Source organism: Poecile atricapillus, chromosome 2 (genome assembly GCF_030490865.1).
Source record: "Poecile atricapillus isolate bPoeAtr1 chromosome 2, bPoeAtr1.hap1, whole genome shotgun sequence".
Classification (NCBI taxonomy): domain Eukaryota; kingdom Metazoa; phylum Chordata; class Aves; order Passeriformes; family Paridae; genus Poecile; species Poecile atricapillus.
In genome coordinates, this window is record NC_081250.1 from 143563867 (window position 1) to 143579776 (window position 15910).

The 15910-nt window shown below is 40.5% G+C and overlaps 1 long non-coding RNA gene across 1 annotated transcript in view; it reads right to left on the minus strand.

The window, feature by feature from the left end:
- The window catches only part of LOC131576341 (uncharacterized), a 155614-nt gene that overhangs the window by 54234 nt on the left and 85470 nt on the right, over positions 1-15910 (minus strand). The window contains exon 5 of the long non-coding RNA XR_009276959.1: positions 15506-15597. This is a non-coding gene — a long non-coding RNA (uncharacterized LOC131576341). The remainder of the gene's footprint in view (positions 1-15505; positions 15598-15910) is intronic.

Here is a 15910-nt window from a genome sequence, read left to right on the forward strand (position 1 = left end):
TACCAGTAGCATACCTGTACTGCAGGCTCCAGGCTTTCCAGTCAGCAGGTGCAATTAAAGCATCACTAAGAGGGAGTATAGATTGATTATAGATACCTGAGCTCAAGCCCAGACTGACCTGCCATCCTGACTGAGTCACCTCAGCCCCCTTACCTTCACCTTTTCATGTCTTCACTCTGTGAATGCTAAGGCAGAAAAGGGCAAAGGAACCTGCTGGGAGAATCCACACACATTTTGGGTTGCTGATTAACATGTACTTCTCTTGGGAATGGGCCAGAAGCAGTCTATAAGATGAAACAATTTTTCTGGTAGTAGCAGTCTTCTCTCTGGCCATTCCAGGATGCTGGAGCTTCTACCTGACATTCCAGGGACACCTCCAGACATGGAAGAGCTACAGGGCTACGTGGCATGGCCACTAAACTCCTCATTTATAACATGTGTAAGGCAAATTTATATATATATATATATAATTCTATCTATCTGAAGCATAATATACGGGTTTATGCAGTTTATGTTAACAAAAATGTGTAAACATAATTAAATAACTTATAACCTCTTAAGTTTAGTTCTCTTAATTCTGACATTGACGGAACTGAGGAACAGTTTTGGAGGTACTGAAGTAAAATAAAAAACTAGAAATTACTCTTTTTACTTGTGTATCATTTTGTTTTTATCAAAATTAACAGATTCTGATTACTTTTTATTTTTTGAAGAGTTGAGAACATTTTGTTCATTTGTGGCCTTGAAACCTTCTTTTCTTCTCAGGCAATTTTTTCCTAGAAAATTCCTTTCCCTTTTGCCTGGCTTCTCTGTGCAGATAAGCCCCTAGACAAATATTAGCTAATTATTTTTGCCCAAGTCCTGTTCCATCACAAGCATTGGAAGGGCAAAGGACACTTTTTCCTCCAGCACAATGGATCTGGCAGGACATCATTATCCTGGATAGAAATATCAAGTGAACTTGTAGCATTACAAAGCAAATTCACCGCCAACACATTCTGTTAAGCTGACAAGAGAAATTCTGTGCAGCTACACTGCTCTGACGGTATTAGTCTGCTTAATCTTTATTGATAGTTGCCTGCAAACATCAACAGAAAAAGAGAGAGGTCAGCTTGGATCTACAGGAAGAGAGCCCAAATGCTATCTGTGGCTGTTCTTTGGGTACTTGAAACAAACATTTAAACCTCTGGATAGTGAGATTTATACTGTTGGATAAACACAGGCAGCAGCTTCACCAGAGGTGTATTTTTCTTTCCCCCTATTTAATACTCAGTAAAAATGTTGTACACACACATGTGTATGTGAATATGCTCAATTTTGTGCATTTGGAAAGCATGTTGGTGTATTGCTAACAGGTCACACAAGCTTCTGAGGAGTTGTTTCTTCTTAATTCTTTTTTTTTTTTTTCCTTCCCTTTTTGACTGCAGGAGCAGATGGTGACAAATGATACATAAAAGTTGAAGAATTTCTGTTTATTGTCCAGAACAAGTTAACTTTCTTTCTAAGCTTAGCTGACTTAATCAAATTAAAAATGTTCCCCTTTAAAAGGTTTCCCCAGAAAAATTAGGCAGGATGGTTTTAAAATAGGGCTAAGTTGGTTCAAGTGATGATCTGTGGCTGGTCTCCTGGCCATGACCTGGGGTAGGTCCCTGGTGCTCCCCAGCACGGAGTGGCTCAGGGCATCACTTCTGGCTGCTTCTATAACCAACACAATGTGCCCACAAAGTGCAACAAACACTGGGGAGCTCTGGAATGGACAGATGCAGTTTGGCAAGTCATGAAAATGATGTGAGGAACCCTCACAAGGAAGAAAGCCACAACACTGGCTTTTGTGAGAACATAATCAAGCCTTAAAGAGGTCCAGTGCATGAACCATAAACTATTGTTAATTATGGAAGAACTGGCATCTCCTTTACTGGAAAGGTTTAGAGTTAGGTCTGGTAATGGAACTACTCTCTCATTACAGAGGCTTATAATGCTCTAACACTGTTCCTAACCCTGGAAAAGATCAATTGCTGTGCCTTTCACACAGTCTTATTTCATTAATAAATACAGATGCTGCAAACTTGGCTCAGGTAATGGCAGGCAGATTAAATAAAGTGCTGCCACACCTCCTGCAGTTTTAGGACCCAGTGGGAATTTTATTTTGGAGTTGATCTGAGTGGGCTGTTTATCCTTCTGCATCACAAGAAGCACTAGAGAAAGCCAGATTTAACACACTAAATGGAAGGAGCAAAACAAGCATTTTGCTATGTGCAGTGACTTTCCTCATCACAGCATAAAAAATAAACTCTGGAAGACAATTTACTGGCTAAATTAAAATCTTTATGCCTCCCTGGTAGGTAGCCCTTAAAGGATGCAATCCATTCTCCTCATCCAGTGCCAACTGGGAAAATGAGGCAACTTTCTCAGTAGAGATTTTTTCATCTGCTCCATGTATGGAGTCTGACTTGAAAGAAAAAACAGGAGCATGAAGAGTCACAAGGAATTCTGACAACCTTTAGAAAGGAATTCCTCAAGAAAACAATGCTGGAATTTTTGAATTAAGAATTGTGGGGACTGTATGGCTGTAAAACCTAAAGCACTGGGGATTCCATTTAGCCACAAGTGTTAACATTCTTCCTGGAAAAACAAGAGAAAAGGAATTTCAGGGCACAGAGATGTGTTATTATTATGTATAACACAGAAGTATCTATGAATTCAAGACCAATGTCTACTTAAATATAATAATCCTGTATGAGATACACTGAGACAGTCAGTTGGATTTTGTAGAGTTTGAAGGAAGTGCACAGTCCTTACAAGGTGCAGTGTTCTAGTAGATCCTAATGGCAGAAGAAGACAGAGACCCTGCCTGTGGTTCATGGCCTGCTCAGCTGGGAATCTAAAATTAAGCACTGCTAAACCTCTGACCAGACAGGACAGAGAAGAACTGCAACCAAAACAGGCTCCAAAGTTGTTTGCCTGGCGGGCTCAGGCTTCAAAAATTCAACTGGGAGCACACCTGGCAAGGACTTGTGAGAAATGTCAACTTCATTTGCCCTCTGTGGGTGCAATTATGCAGGCACTGTAGTGTGGATCTGAGTCTAATCTCAGATTTTAACTCTTCTCCTGATCTGTTTGGATACATAAGCCCACACTCCATGTGGATATAAGCCAAGGTCAAGAGTGCAGTAGAGCAAAAGTCAAGAAGAAAAACCTGTCAGGGCTAAGCATAGAGGGCAAAGTGCACCAGGAGACCTTGTCCTTGGCCCTTCTTAAGAACCGTATGAAGGCTCTGAGCCTGGGCTGTAGGGTCAGAATCAGTTGCTGAGAAGACTGGCCAACAGCAATTTCACCTATCTAGTGGACAAACTGTTTTCTCTTATACTGCAAAATAAATGTGGTTTTGTTGATGCAAGTCCTAAGTGCAACATTTAGTGTGGGTTTACCAAGGGCAAATCAAACCTGGTAGACTTGACAGTCTCCAGGGATGAAATGTCTTCTTGTTTGATGATGAGCACGTATTGGATAAAGTATACTTGATTTCACTGAGACATCTGACTCATCTTCACGGTCCTCTCATCTGGAAGCTGAGAATTTATAGTCCACCAGATGTCATGAAAGCTGCCTGGACTGTTGATCTCAAAGGCTACCAATCAAAGTCTCAATTGGTGGCCAGTAACAAACAGTATCAATGATCTGAATAATAAAATATAATAAATCCTCAGCAAGTTTGAAGATGTTAGGAAATTAGGAGTGGTTGACGCACTGAAAAGCAGAGTGTGAAAAGATGATACAAGAAGGTCCTTGATAAAGCTGAAGATAGGGATAACAAAAAATGTTATGAATATCAATGAAGTGTGATGCTCTGCACTTGGCTGGGCCAACCCCAGGCATCTTAACACTGGCTGCTGGGGAGAAGCCCTGTGAAAAGGACAAGTAGGCACCAGGCTGAATAGGAGCCAACAGGTAGCTCCCCCTGTAAATAAGACAAACCACATCCTGAGCAGCAATAGGAGGAATGTGTCCAGCAGATCAAACCTCTGCACACCTGGAATACTGTGTCCCACTGTGGATGCTCCCACTCTCAAGTTAAGACAGATATGCAGACCCAGCAGAGAGATACCAAAATGGTCCAGAAGATAGATGACATAACATGCAAGAAGCTGTTTTATCTGATGGAGGGGAGACAATGAAGTGAATGATGAGCAATGGTCATAAGATGTGGCTGGGGAGGTTCAGTTTGGACATAATGAAAAGCTTTACTAGGAGGGTAAGAGTGAAGGAGGTGCCCAGAGATGCTGCAAAATCACCATCCATGGAGATTTTCACAACTTGCCTAGGCAAAGCCACAGCTGACAGCAGGTGTTGGCAGTAGTTCTGTATAAGGGGGAGGCTGATCCCAATTAGCTCCAATCAGTTTCTCTGTTACTCTGTAAAACCTATCATAATTTCTCATCCATTTAATTCTGCAATAATTACTAATAAAGAAAACCCAGTGATTGGTGAATTTATTTTGCTATTTATAAAAAATATAATTGCCATATTTGTTTAGCTTTCTATTGTCTAATGGTTGTTTAAGCAATTTATTTTTCTGTTCTGCATACTTCCAGTTCAGCTGATAAGTGTATCTGGCTATATTTAGCAAAAGCTGTGGCTGTATTACAGCCTCATGCACTTGACACAGTTATGTTTCACACGAGGCAGCCCATCTTGGTCCTGATGACTCATTGTCATGGAAGATACTTCTGTTCAAATTACTTATGCTATTTCACATAGCTACTTTATGAGCTTTCATGTTTTCCCATAAACCATCATGCACAGCTTTTGTTTTCATATGTATTACGAGTCATCCACGGAATCCCCCTTTGAACAGAAATCTCATTAGCAGAGAGAAAAACAGGCTACGGAAATATAAAACAGAAGAAATAGAAAGGCAAAGAAACCAAACCACACATATGGCAGTCTGCTGTTATTTCATGGTGTGTGAGCTCTCTCTCCACAAGGCCTTGTAACCAGTGATGAGGCTGATAGGAAGTAACTGCGACACTTCTTCCCTGTGCTGGCTTTCCTTCAGCACAGGATGAAGTTTCATGTAGAGTCTGTTACAAGACTTGAGATTCTCTGGGAGGCAAAGAGTAAAACTCATTATGAGATGTGAGGCATTGACTTGAGTGCTGAAGCACTTATTAATGACCTGATTCAGATCTAAAGAATCTCTCCAACAAAGGAGGCTCTTCTGCCAGTGAAGCACAATTTGAGACTCATAGCTTGTATACACAGGGAAAATTACCAGCATAATTATGCCAGTATAATTATACTAGTTTAGCTTTGCCAATAAAATTCTCCCTCTGTGGACACTGGTGTCCCTGTAAAAAAAATACTTCTTTTCTATGGAGCTCATCTCAACATAATTTAAATAATGACATTTATCTTGAGATAAGAAGAGAATGGGAAGTTTGACTGGCAGAATATACTGGGACAGCTATACCAGTATAGTTAGCCATTTCCATATAGGAAAGGCAGCTTTCAGTTGTTCACAGAAGTGTGAGATTGTGTCTTCTTGATGAAAGCCCTGGGTTTAAGTGTTTTCACATTGCTTCATCTACTGAAGTCAGAATAAATAATTATAAAAGAGAATCAGCTCAGTAATAGGATCTGATAAGCATATATCTCTGCTCAGCAAATTGCTGTGCTTGCCTCATTAGGATTAACCACCCTGCAGACAAAGAAGCCAAGTCGCAGCTTCTAAGGATGCAGTGCCAGATGGAAGTTCCTATTCAAAAAATATCTCAGGAGATGTCTTGGCATCTGTTACTGAAGAATGTTATGGGTAAAACCTTAGGAACCAACCCAAAAAAAGGGCAAACAGATGCTGGTGAATCTTTTGTGAGGGTCTCACAAAGAAATTCTAGAAGTTCATGTTTTTTAGCTGAGTTGTTGCACCCCAAAAGTATGCATTATACAGACCCACAGCCTGATCAAGATGCTTTTACCTGGATCTTCACAACAAAAGCCTTCAAATTGTTGCCATTAAAGCTTTGGCTCAACTCTTCCCTGTGGTTAGTCACAGTGACTAACAGCTCTTTAAAATCAATCATGTTAAGAATTTTATTAGGATCTGGGGATCATTGCTGCAATGCATGAAAGAAACAAGCAGGAAGGACACTTACCACTGGGCTTTCCCTTGCTGCTTTGCAAAAACCACACCAATACAAGACCGAAGGTCTCAGAACCTCCACCATTCCCTGTTTTCATCACTTCCACAACCTGAACAATTTTGGGCAGAGACTTGTGAGAAATGTCAACTTTATTTGCCATTTGTGTTCACCTGTGCAGGCACCATAGTGTAGATCTGAGGCTAATCTCAAGTTCTCTCTTTGCTGGATAGCAGACACTCAGGTATGGACTTCAGCCAAGGTCTAGAGTGCAGTAGAGCAGGAGCCAGGAGGAAGAGCCTGGCAGGACTGAGCAGAGCAGGCAGCAGAGCATTAGGAGACACATTTCCTAAGGACTTCTCAAGGGCCCCCGTGAGGGCTCTGAGCCTGGGATGCAACAGTGATAACATCCATCAAAGCAGCAGGAAAAGGAGCAGCCCATGAGATGGAGCATACTTGAAGTCACTCTTAGATTAATCCTTTGTGTAAGAGAAAGCCTGTGAGAAATGAAAGAACGAAATCCAAGGCAGTGTAAGTGCTACCAAAAACTATCTCCAGCTTTCGTGAAGCGGTATGCTTTGGTCTACAGGTAAGAGGTTTGATGGACCCTGCTCAAAGGCCTCGCTGACTCAGGAGGAAACACTCATATTAAACTGGTCAGAATTTAATAAAATATCACACTTTCTTCAGCATTAACAATGTCAGGCCTGACCCACAGCAGTGACCATCTGTTTCCCAGAAGATGCCCATGGATGTCAACTCTCAGGACATGTTCATTTGTCATGAGATGAGGCATCCCTACTTCCTTATGTAATTCATGATCCAAAACTGTGTTCAGGATTGCTCAGCCACTAGATGTCCCTGCATACTACAGGGCAAAGCAGAGAGGAAGTGCTCTGGGCCATATCCAAAGAAAAAGCTGGAGAGCAAGAAGCATGGAAGCCTCCCTGTTTGTGTGCCAGTTCTCTGCCTAGGTGGAGGTAGCAATGCAACGATTTTCACTTGCTGACAGATTGCGTTGTTGTGAGAATACCTCAAGGAACGTGCTCCTTGCATGTCCTGGCTTGAATTATTGAGCTCCAACTTGGGAATATCCACAGAAAAATGGGAAGAGAAATCCTATTCTCTTAAATCTCTGAAGAGGCAAATCTGACTCCAGTTTCTCCAAAAGAAGTCTTTCTAAACTACCCAGCTTCAGCATCCTAGCAGACTGACCCAGAGTGAAAGGAAATTCAACAGCAAAAGCTCTTATCTACTCTTTCTGTTGGCTAGGTCATAAAAGGACAGCAAATGTTCCCTCAAACCTTTCCCTGTGTTATTTCTGCCATGTGTACTCACATGCACTCTCCTAACAATATTCTTGTGTTCAGGACGTGTATTTAGCTCATCAGCACTTTGGAGCATGTAAGGTCAAGAGCCATAAAAATAGGTTGTGCAAATCTGATGGGGTCTGCAACAAATGCCAGGCTCTGATCTGACTGCAGAGGTAGAAATCAATAGATGAGGAACGTGTTTGAGTGGCTGCAGAAATCTTTTATCTTTTGCCTGGCAAACAACCACTTTGGCTTGTGAGTACAGGACCTGCACCATCACACAAGTGCTGGGGACACACAAACACACAAACTTAGAGGGGAAAATATTAAAAGTCTTCCCTTTTTTCCTGCAAAACACAAACACAGGCACAACTGTGGATGTCAGCTTAGAAATGCCCTTTCAAAGAGCTTAATTTTGAAAAGATGAAAGGCAGATGCAATGAACTAGGCAACCATGGAGGGAAAGTTACATAAATCACACTTTTGACAAGCTTACCCATGAGATCCCTACCTGTTTCCCATTTTACTTGCCTAATCCCAGCTTGCTTATAAGCAAGTACGGCCAACGTGTCTGATCCGAAAACAATGATGCACTGCATCTGCAAACAAGAGTTCTCTGGTGGTATTAGGACCACCAGAATATTTCATAGAAAGCCTTACATTTTTATATGAAGAGCTGGTGTATAAAGATCTGGTACTTAAAGGATACTTCCAATAGTGTATCTTATTACTCATCACTGACTCAGTTTGATAATGTAAAGTCAGTGAGAGAAGTTGCCAACATTCCTTTGTGTTATAATCATTAAAGAGCAACCGCCAGCGTTCCCACACTTTCAACTTCTGCAAAATTATTGCTCTTTGCCCTTTACCACATCTGTGTTTGCATAACCAAGTGGTGTTCAGCTTGTCAACACCTCTTTATGTTTTACCTTCCTCCCTCCAGGGCTTTGTTTATGTGTCATCAGAGCAAATCCACTTCTGAGGATTAGAACCTCCTTTTCCATAACATACAAAAGGGATCGATAATTGCCATATTAATTCTCAAGCATGAGCTCTGAAGGAATAAAAAAGACCTGTACAATGAAATCCAATTTTAGAAGAAACAGTTTGGCTAATTGCCTCACGCCCTGCACTGCAGGGATTCCTTTTTGGTAATGTTCAATGTCAGGGGAAACCACCCAGTATGTAGGCAGGCAGGAAGAAGGTACCAGTGCTTGACATCTGGCCAGGGTCACTGCAGGTCCAGCACCAGTTCCCGTACCCCTGGTAGCACACGTGTTGCAGTGCCTGTGGGCTCAGGTCACACGGTACAAGAATTTGCCACCACTCCTTGCCAGAAAATTTGGGCCACATCTGTCTTTGGTAGAATTTGGGTCTTAGAGCCATATTCATCACCTCCTTTGCACCCAAGTCCTTATACTTTCTTTTCCCACTGACATCTGTCAACAACTCCCTGCTCTCTTCCTTGCTTACATCCTCTGAATCATTTCACTTCTCACTGAGTAGGTGCAGAGATTACAATGAATTTAGGACACGTGTGAAAACAGCCTCTAGGTCCAAAATGATGGCCTGTTCCAGTATTCAGGACCATGTGATATAGAAGGTGGTGAAAAATCTATTCAGCCACTTGTGCTCAGAGTTGTGCTCAACCTTTTCTCCTACAAGGAACAGTCAGTTTTGCTTTACTAAGCATCTAAATTGTTGCAGCTCCCAGGCAGACAATGAGGCTACCTCAGAGAGGCTGGATTTATTAGATGTGCTCAGACTGTGCCTAATACTGACAGCATCAAAACAACATTTGCTATTCTGACTCCTGCATACATCAGGACGTTAAAGACCAGACTCCAGAGCCTGTCCAGGCATATAGCTTTGCCTGCTGTTTCCCAGAACCTAGCCAGATGTCCACTCAGTGTCTTTCAGAAATGAATCACACCTATAAACGTTCAGTAAACTCCCTGTATTGGCAATAAAGAGCAATAGGCTCTCAAAATTAGGTGTTGAGGACCTAAATTGCCCACTGTCCACCTGGAGAATCCTAGGTGCCCAGCTTAGGTGGCATGAGTCACCCTGATGGATCAGGTAACTGTTGCCATTATCATACTTACATTTGATGTCCACGGTAAAGCAGTTTGAACATGAATTTTATCTCTTATTCAAAATGTAGCAGCTTGTTCAAGCACTGAAGCTTCTGCATTCAGTTCTTGGTAACTAAATACAGGAAAGTTGGGATGGTTTCCTTGAACATCAGAGTCTGAAACAACTTTTAGGGAAAACTTCCCTCGACAGCTAAACTACAGCTGCTGTTTCAACACCAGGCAGACATTTTCTGGTCTTGATTTTTAAATGCTATTCCACCTCCTCTCTAAATTTCCTTTTTTGATGTTACATAGGATATTTGCATAAAACTGAGGAACTTGGCCAAATACTTCTCTTACCACTTCAAAGCTACTGACCTCCAAGAAGCTGGACTGGTGTAATTGAGGGAAGAATCTGATGCAATAGGTTCAGTGTAATTATATATCCTCTGTCCAATGCCACCAGGTAGCTGCAGTTGTGTCTGGCCAAGCCCAAGGTAAGTTTGGACTCAGCACCATGCTAACACTGTCAGACATCTTCTGCATCACAGCTGATTCATGCCCTGCTAGTTAGAAACATAGCCAGGACTTGCTTTCATTGGTCTGCAACAGACTCCAGCAGGTATTTCCTAAAGATGGAGTTCAGACAACACTTTAATATAAAAGAAATCATGCTATGTTTCTTATACTTTTGCATCCAAGCTGTGGGGAATCCCATTTAATGTTTGATTTATGATATTACCAAAGGTTATAATCAAGATGGGAGGTAAAGTAAATGCAGAAAACATGGGATTTACAGAACAAAACTGCCCAAAAGTGGTGGTTATATTCTGTAAATTAGGAAAACCCCTCCATCTGGTAATCAGAATAGGCAAGTGACTGAAGCAATTTTGCTTCTCCACATTCCTTAAGACTGGTCATCCTGGTTAGTGTCTCAAAAATGTCACACAAGTAACATTTTGAATTTTTGAAACAGGAGAGGTTAGTTGGACTATCTCTCTTTTTAGTAAATGCCCAGATTGCTGCACCCTAGGTAAGCTGCGACATGTGGACTGAGTCTGAAATGCTGCATACTTTAGGTGTTTTGTAGAAGAAAGTAAATTGAATACAAAATTTAGCTGGGCAACAATAACAGGATTTCACAGGACTGTACCATTTGGGTATACAGCATTCCTTGGGCTCCATTACTCTGTGCTCCCAATAATCAGTCCTTAATTCTGATCTGTGAGCATACTCAGATTGATTTTAATTAATCTGTTTCATACTATATTAATGCTCAATTCATCAGTGCATTTCAATATGCATAATAATACTAATAATAGATCTGGACTTAAATTTTAAATAGATCTTAGTTATGATGCAGACTGCATGGCAGAGGGCCAAGTGTGAAAATTGGGACTGAATAAGCCAGCCTTGACAAAAATTAAGATCCAAATTTTAAAAACACATGTTCAGGAATGGTAGGTTCAGGGATATTACTGGCTCACATTCTGATACATAACATACATTCTGATCTGCATTTATTTTTAATTAAATTGAGATAAAATTCTATGCATGGTGAAGTGGATCAAGCCCATAAGGCTTGGTTCTATGTGATTTCTTTTAGGCTACAATAAACATTGCTGACTCCAAAATCTTCTCATGAACTGTGAGCCTAGAAACTAGAATCATGGCCAATTGTTCACTTCACCTGAGATTGCTTGGATTGATCTCCAAAGCTTTGGGTCAGAGACATTTTTGGCCAATAGCTCTTCACCACAGTTGCAGATCTGACCACACTGTGTACCTGTGCTTGAATGTGTTCAAATTTTATAAATAAACTGCAGTTAGAAGAAACCCATATTCTTTGGCAGTTAATAGATGTTAAATTACTGCAATCTGCTTTTTTTTGTTGTTAGTTTAATGGTCGATTCCAACAAATAGATGAATCTATTAATTAACTGCAAATAAATTATTTCACTTTTCCATAGCTTCTTTGTATTCTACCAGGCTCCCTATATCCTGTTATTTCAGTCTGTGGCCTTGATGTGCCATAGAATATTTAATTCATAGGGACACTATCAGATGTACAACAGCAAAATAAGGATCTGGGGAAAAGAGAGCTCCCACTTTGATGGCATGTAATTATTTCAGATAGAAAACTGCTGCAGGCAAAGTCTGATATGTTTCCATTAACCATGGACAGGCATACCCATTCTTGAGGGAAGACAGTCTAGTGTCTGGAGGAGTGGACTAACTTTGGTTTTCAGCTCTCTATTGACAGTGACCTCATGCAACCCTTTTGAATGATAACTGTGAGAGAAAGGCAGAGAATTACTAAGCCATCTTTCAGGGACCTTTAGCAGGCTTGACTTATTGATATCAATATTGCCTGTAACGTTTTGGAATATCACAAAGGGACATAACAATAGGGATGTGAGGAAGCAGAAAGAGTAGCATTGCTCCACAAAGAAGGATGAGCTAGGAGCTGACATTAGCACAGGTTGTGCTCTCATCCACAGCTCTTGCTGCTCCTAATGACACACTATCCTAAAGTCTCAAAGTTAGGTATGTTCTCTTTCAAGCTGAATTTCTACCTGTTGGCAGCTGATGGCTGTTTGTTGTCATGACAAAAATTGCCTTTTCTTGAAAAGTTACTTTTTGAGGTTTTGTTGTTCTCAGCTCTGGTTTGTTTTGTGTTTGGTTGTTGCACTGGTTTAGGGGCAAGGTTTTTGTTTGTGCGTTTGTGTTAAGAACAATAGTATCAGTTCCTCCTTATCACTACTCAAAATGCCTTATCTGCTATGTGACATTTGTTCATTTTACAGCCACATCACAACAGTTACACCTAATTAGCCCATGATTGACTAGTGCACACTATTTTGTTCTCTGTCCTTTTCAGTAGATGCAAACACAGTTTATAATGGAAATTGTTGTGATTATTCACTAAGCACATGACCTTGCACCTCATGTAGTTACACACATCCATTTCTATTAGCTCACTCATCAAAATTCTTCCTTGCCTTCCATATTCTGATTCTCTGCTGTATTGATGATGCCTCTCAGCTTTGTGTCAACAGCTAATTTAATTTACATGTTCTTCCTGTTTATATAAAGGTCGCTAATGAAAAATTTAGCAACGTGTGTCAAGAGCAATCCCTGATGTTTTGTATTAGTACCCTCTTCTCACCAGGTCAGTTGATAATTTTGTAGAAAATTGAGGTTAGGAGAGACTTCAAGAGGTCCATTAGTCCCTTGTTCAAAGCAGCACTGATAGCAAATCTGGATCAGGTTGCTCAACCCATAAAATATCTTTTCAAGATGTCAGCAGTTGTTTCATTTCTATCTAATTTCTTGGGAAAACCTGAATCTTTTTAAGTTCGCCTTTTTTTGGTCATCTTTTCTATATTAAAAACAGTTCTCCTTTGGCACTTTGTTTAGAGGTCTACCAAAACACAACAATCATAGATCTGTGCTGCTTAATTTCTCTGGAAGTGTTTTTATTGACTTCCCTTTTGCTACTAATTCTAAATATCTAAAATGGGACCTTGCCCTATCTAGTGGTATGGAGGTTTCTTTCATATTTCCATTTTCTCTAGAGATTATAAGAATTCAAGAAATGGTAAATACGTGCCTTCAAAAACTCAAACTACTCTAATTTCTTCCATCAGTCAAATCAGGTGACATAAAATTGTAATTTTAATTTCTATATTAATTATTTTTCTCTCTCCTTCCTACAATGTTACAGTCATATGATCTATCCTTAAATGAAATTTCCTGTTGCCACACAGGAGACTAGGTTTCCCATTCTTGAGATTCTTTTTAAGTCAGTTGGAACCTACTAGGAACTTAACACCAACTTACAACAATGTTATCCAAATACATAATTTCTCACACTTCCTTGGAGTTCAGTGTTATGAAAGAATCTCAGGTACCTATTTTGGCAATGCAGGATCATTTCAGAGAAAATACTGATGCTGAAAAAAAAAAAAAAAAAGCGCCTTTCTGACCACTATCCAACCGGTAGTGGATAATGAAGTTTATAGTTTGGACCGTGCTTCCTACTGACCACTGAAGCATTTGTGAATGCATCAGGCCAGTTCTTCCACTAGTGTAAACCTCAACAGCAGATACAGTTTATGCCTATCAGTAGCCAAACAAAGATGCCACTTAACGAAGGCCAAACTATAATTGCTGTGCACAGCTAGTGAGGGTTCAGACAGCTTGAAAGAACAGCAATGAGACCAGAAGACTTTCATCTTTATGTCACTGATGCAACTAAATGTAGAAGAGATCAGTGATGATCAAAGTATTCCGAAAATGCCTCATAAGAAACTGGTGGTGCAAGCTGCACTGTTTTACTTGAAGATACAAGGGTGAAGTTGCAGTGGCAGAACCTGGTCAGATTTAATCCTACTTGGTGACATCAGTAGTAGGGTTTTTTAAGATAAAGATCATAAACTACGTGCAAAGTAGGAATAATAACGTGTATTAAATGGAATGAGAACATGGCTTTCTCTTCTTAGATGTGTAGCCCAAGTTTTTAAGAAATGTAGTTTGAACTTGACATCAAACGCAGATTTTATGGGTCTTTCATGAAACTCACATTTACTAGTATTATCCTTACTGATGTTAGAGTTCTGCTTTTGGGCGTCCAATGCCAGCCTCTTGGATTTCCATTTTTCTAAGAGCTGTGCAGTGGATCACAATCCCTGGGAGCCACCAGCAGAGGTGGTTAATGCTCAAATTCCACTGCAGTACAAATTTAGAAGGAGCTGAGAGCTGAGGGAAACAGGAATTTTGACTCTGCCATAGGGCTGGGGCAGAGCTGAAATATTTCCCAGCACAGCAGTAGGAGGTAAGCTCGTTCCTACTTGCTAAATCATCTGCTTGCTTAATGCCAAAACCAGGCAGGCAGACAAAGCACTATAAAAATAGTAGAAAGCAATATGGAAAAAACTGCTACAAATACGATAAAAATTACCTGTAACTGGGTGCAATCACAGACATGGAGGCAATGGAGCATGGACAAGATGCTTATCTTGCCTAAATTGCAAGCATCCAGGCAACAGAACTAGGTTACTGTTTTCTACATAGCTAGAGGTGCACATGCACCAGCAGGCACAAAATGGGATCCATGAATCTCTTTAGCCATCAGGCAGGAGTGAAAGATCATTCAAACACTGGGACTTGGGGTAAGCAAACAGGTACAACGTCAAACTATGTCAAACATTTCTTCAATGGTTATTTTGTTCTAAATCAAAGCATATTGCCAACTAATAAGGTAAACACAATATAGTTCAGTTAGGAAGTAGGTTAAAGCAGCTGTTCATTTACTTTCTCAGTGTCAGGAACAGGAACTCAGCAAGTTCCTTGAACTCGGCATTCTCTTTTCTTTCAGCTTTATATACATGCCTTCACAATCTCCTACTGCATTTTTTTCCCCCTGCATACTGCAGGCAATAACTATGAAACTCTTTAATTTAACAGTATGTTCTTTGTCCTGCAATTGTTCCTGTTTTGCAACCACATAGATTATATGTATGGGCCTGTAGGAATAGTCAAACAGTTAATAAGGGTAGGGTTTGGCATGCTTCACTATGTACAAATTCTACAATCAAGTCCTGACAGGAAAGCTCTGTATCTTCTGTGGTTCCCAGTCCTGACTAAAATATGCAAAATATCACTACTGGGAATGATACCTATTTCCCAGAAAGCTGCAATACCAGTTTTTTCTTATCAATGCATCATTGAAACATATTTTGTTTACAGTTTATGCCATTTATTTTCCCAGGCATATTAGGTTTTCAGAAATGATCCATGGCTCATTGTGCCTGTCAAAGGTACAGAGGTGCTATTTCAAATTTCATTACACCCTTAATGCAGTATAAATGAAAGAACTACAGAAAGACCTGTACCAGATCACTGTATTAACCCCTGAGGTTAAACGTCCATCCACATGATTCCTTGTATTTTATGGTTTTCTCTTCAGCTCCTTTACCTGGGGGCAGTGTACATCCTTCAGGCAGGCACAAGTGCAACAGCACATCACCACAGCACAGGGGTACCACGGCCAGGATGAGAAGGTGTGCTCTGCAGAACAAATGTACAAACTCAATTCTGGATCCTGCTGATGAGGTGAGAACAAGAGTGAAGTCCAGCGTGTTCCTCTAGAGGTATGTCAAGAGCAGCAGGAATACAAGAAAGGAAACACAGTAAACAAAAACCACTTTATTTGTATCTGATAAAGTAAATATTCATCAGTGTGAACACCTACCTACAGAGCCCAGATCTGGAAGGTAAGGAAGTAGTATCTTTGCATAATTCCTTTTTGGTCAAGAAAGGCATTTAAAACCCTTAATGTGGGCCTGAGCCTTGAACTTAGAGACTTACTGAAGCAGAACCT